The following is a 4,176-nucleotide window of genomic DNA, read 5'->3' as shown; positions in this document are numbered from 1 at the left end:
GTCTGACATGAAAAGATTGCAATGACTTTTCCTTCTTTCTGTTTGTGATTACTTACTGAAAGCTCCGACAGGAGCATTTTCTGGCGGGCATTTGCTGCCGGGCAGCGCTCGGTGCCTGCAGTGCCGGGAGGAGGCTGCGGGCGCCGCTGTTGACCGAGGAGGAGCGAGAGGAAGGCCGGAGCGCTGGAGGCAGCCCCGCCCGCTGCGGGCCGGCTGTGTCGGTCTCTCGCTGTGTGTGTCGGCGGGCGGGCGGTGTGCGAGGGTCCCAGCATTGCGGAGCCGTGTTGCGGCGAGGCGGAGGGTCCAGCGCAACGGCGACGGGGATCTGCCGGCGCGGCCACGGCGGCGATGTGCTCGGCAGGGGGGCGCTGGAGCCGGCGGGAGCGAGCCGTGCTGTGGTGCGTGCTGGTGGCGGCGTGGGAGGCGGCGTGGGGGCAGCTGCGCTACTCGGTTCCCGAGGAGCTGCCCAAGGGCTCGTTCGTGGGCGACGTGGCCAAGGACCTGGGGCTGCAGCTGCCGGCGCTCCGCGACCACGGCGTCCGCATCTTGGAGAGAGGTAGGACGCAGTATTTCTCTCTGCACGGGAAGACGGGACATTTGGTGACGGCGGAGCGGATAGACAGAGAGCAGCTGTGCGAGAGCGTGCAGCAATGCGTGCTGCGCTGTGAGGTGATCGTGGAGGGGGACATGGAAATCCACGAAATCGAAGTGGAAATCAGGGACATTAACGACAACGCCCCCAGCTTCCGAGAGGCAGAAAAAGAACTGAAAATGAGTGAGACCACAGCCCCGGGGTCGCGGTTTCTCCTGGCCGAGGCTCGCGACCCGGACTCAGGCCCGAATTCCCTGCGGGGCTACGAGCTGAGCGGCGACGAGCACTTCTCGCTGGCCGTGCAGGCGGGCCCCGCCGGGGCTCAGCGTCCCGAGCTGGTGCTGGCCAAGGCTCTGGACCGCGAAGAGGCAGCGTTTCACGAGCTGGTGCTGAGGGCGAGTGACGGCGACGATCCGGCACGTACGGGCACGGCGCGGATCCGCGTGGTGGTGCTGGACGCGAACGACAACGCGCCCGTGTTCAGCCAGGCGGAGTACACAGTGCGTGTGCCGGAGGACGTGCCCGTGGGCTCGGCCCTCGTCACCGTGACGGCCACCGACGCCGACGAGGGGATGAACGGTCATGTGAAGTACTCGATGAAGACAATCTCAGATAAAGCCTCGAAGATTTTCCAGCTGGACGCTGAGACGGGAGCGATCACGCTGGTGCGGAGCCTGGATTTCGAGGAAGGCGACTTGTACGAACTGGAGGTGCAGGCAGAAGATGATGGTGGCCTCTTCGACAGGGCCAAAGTCACTATCACAGTGACAGACGTGAACGACAACGTGCCCGAAATATCGGTACAGTCGGCACTGAGCGAGATCTCGGAGGACGCCCCATCGGGGACGGTGGTGGCCCTGTTGCACGTGCAGGACCGGGACTCGGGGGCCAATGGCGAGGTGCGGTGCTCGCTGGACGGGGGTCTCCCTTTCCGGCTGCAGAGCTCGCGGGGCAGCTACTACCGCGTGTTGACGGCGCGGGAGCTGGACCGGGAGGAGGTGTCGGAGTACAACGTGACGGTGCGGGCGGCGGACGGCGGGTCGCCGGCGCTGTGGAGCAGCGCGGTGCTGTGGCTGCGGGTGCTGGACGTGAACGACAACGCGCCGGTGTTCGCGGAGGCGAGCTACAGCGCCCGGCTGTCGGAGAACAACGCGGCGGGCGCGCTGGTGCTGACGGTGCGCGCGGCGGACGCGGACTCGGGGCAGAACGCGCGCGTGCGGTACCGCTTGTCGGAGGGGCGTGTGCGGGGCGCGCCGCTGTCGTCGTACGTGTCGGTGCAGGCGGAGACGGGCGCGCTGTACGCGCTGCGGTCGTTCGACTACGAGGAGGTGCGCGAGGTGTGGCTGTGGGTGCGGGCGGAGGACGGCGGCGCGCCGGCGCTGAGCAGCAACGTGTCGGTGCGGGTGTCGATCGTGGACGAGAACGACAACGCGCCGCAGGTGCTGTACCCGCCGGCGGCGCCGGGGGCGGGCGTGGAGCTGGCGCCGCGGTCGGCGGAGCCCGGGGCGCTGGTGGCCAAGGTGGTGGCGGTGGACGCGGACGCGGGGCAGAACGCGTGGCTGTCGTACGAGCTGGCCAAGGCGACGGAGCCGGGGCTGTTCCGCGTCGGGCTGCACAGCGGCGAGGTGCGCACGGCGCGCTTCCCGCTGGCCCGCGACGCGGCGCGGCAGAGCCTGGTGGTGGTGGTGAAGGACCACGGGCGGCCGGCGCTGTCGGCCACGGCCACGCTGACGGTGGTGCTGGCCGAGAGCGTGGCCGAGCTGCTGTCGGAGCTGGGCAGCGCGGCGGCGGCGGCGCCGGGCGAGCCGGCCGGCAGCCTGACGCGCTGGCTGGTGGTGGCCGTGGCGGCCGTGTCCTGCCTCTTCCTCGCCTTCCTGCTGCTGCTGCTGGCGCTGCGCCTGCGGCGCTGGCGCTGGCGCCGCGAGCAGCTGCTGGCGGCGGGCAGCGGCGCCTTGCGCGGCGTCCCGGCCTCGCACTTCGTGGGCATCGACGGCGTCCGCGCCTTCCTGCACTCCTACTCGCACGAGGTGTCGCTCACCGCCGGCTCGCACAAGAGCCAGCTCCGCTCGCCGGGCGACAGCTGCTGCGACACGCTCCCGGCCCGCCCGCCGCCCGACGAGCCCGCGCCGCTGCTCGGGGAGGACCCTGCGGCCGCCCGCCGCGCCGACCCCGCCCCTCCGCCGGTGAGTTCCTCTGGCCGGGCTTTCTCTCCCCCGCGTCCCTACGCTTCTCCCCTCCCCTTGCCCCGCGCTGCGTCCTGCATGGAGAGGCTTGGTTACAAGTAGGCAAGGCTTCGTTCACAATGCATAGTGCGCTAGTGGCTCTCGGTCCTGGGACGTGAACGCGGGATTGTTGCTCACCGTTACAGTTGGTGTGGGAAGAAGAGGATCTTTTTTCAGCCTGCAGTTGGCTGGAAGTTCGTTTGAGCAGGACTTTCTGTTCTCTGTTCTCATCTCGCTCAAGGTCGTTTCCTGTTTTGTCCCCTAACATGTGTAATTCCGTTTTCCCTGTCACTGTGACCTCTTCTGAACGGTTGTATTGCATTACTAGCAAAAGGAAGTTTGCGTTATTAGCAGGATCAGATGTCTTTGTGACAGCAATTGTACTTGAGTAGGATGAGATTTTCTTGAAATGAAACGTTAATGCCTTATGCCCTCAGCTGCTCGTCATTTCTACTCTTCTCAGCCTTCCTGTTTCTCCATGATGATGTGGTGACCAACGAAATGTCTTTGTATTCCTGCATGCTGCCATGTTTGTTGTTTTTTCTTTTTTTGCTCCTCGTGGAGGAATGGTATGAGTAAGAACTGGTTCTTTGAATATGTCTTGGCTACAAAATACATGCTGTGGCAAGACCCATACACGAACGGATGGGGAGAGATTCAAGGTGCAGGGAGAGATATCAGGAGGAGGATATTCCACCTACACATATGTTCACTGACCCAGTGTCGCTTAGAGGACCGGTCTCCTTTTCCTTTTGGACCCTTGATGCTTCTTCCCAGAAGACCAGTGAGCAGAAAAATGTCTCTTCCCTCTTAGTAGAGAGAAGAAAAGATATTAATGAGAAGTCCATGGTCTGTTAGTGGTGGATGTTGTACAACAGTGTCATGGGCAACTGGCCCTTTGATGACAGGTGCTTGATAATCATGAGGGCCACACCATGCAAGCTGTGAAGGGTTGGAGAGTAGAGTCATGGCAGCTGTGTGTGAGGGGCTGTTGAAGGATACTTGAGATACGGTATCTCCTTACTCTGTTCAGTGTCGATCTGTGCTATCAAGCAACTTGAGTTTTGTCTTCACCAAGGAATTTAGCAGAGGATGTGTGACTCCAGCTGTACTGTGAGCCCTGGGAGGTCATCTGTCTTTGAAGGTTGCCATCAGTTCTTAACCAACATCTTAATTTTGTACTTAGGAGAAATTACATAATGCAAGCTTTCAGAGAAGCAACCTGTGTACTTGCAAAATACGTGAATGATATACTTACTCTAAATGCCAAAATCTAAAGAAGTATGTTGTGATGCCTTCCGTTCTGCCTGTGTGGACTTCTTGCCTTGCTCACTGTAATGGTGTGAAGGTGGGACGTTGCCT

The 4,176-nt window shown here is 62.3% G+C and overlaps 1 pseudogene; it reads left to right on the top strand.

Annotated features, from left to right (window-relative positions):
- Positions 1 to 320: 320 nt before the first annotated feature.
- LOC147598939 (protocadherin gamma-A5 pseudogene) lies at positions 321 to 2,877 on the top strand (annotated as a pseudogene).
- The last annotated feature ends 1,299 nt before the right edge of the window (positions 2,878 to 4,176 follow it).

This window comes from Chlamydotis macqueenii, chromosome 14, assembly GCF_036417535.1.
Source record: "Chlamydotis macqueenii isolate bChlMac1 chromosome 14, bChlMac1.mat, whole genome shotgun sequence".
NCBI lineage: Eukaryota > Metazoa > Chordata > Aves > Otidiformes > Otididae > Chlamydotis > Chlamydotis macqueenii.
The sequence above is the reverse complement of the archived record's forward strand: the minus strand, read 5'-3'. Positions and strand labels throughout refer to the sequence as shown.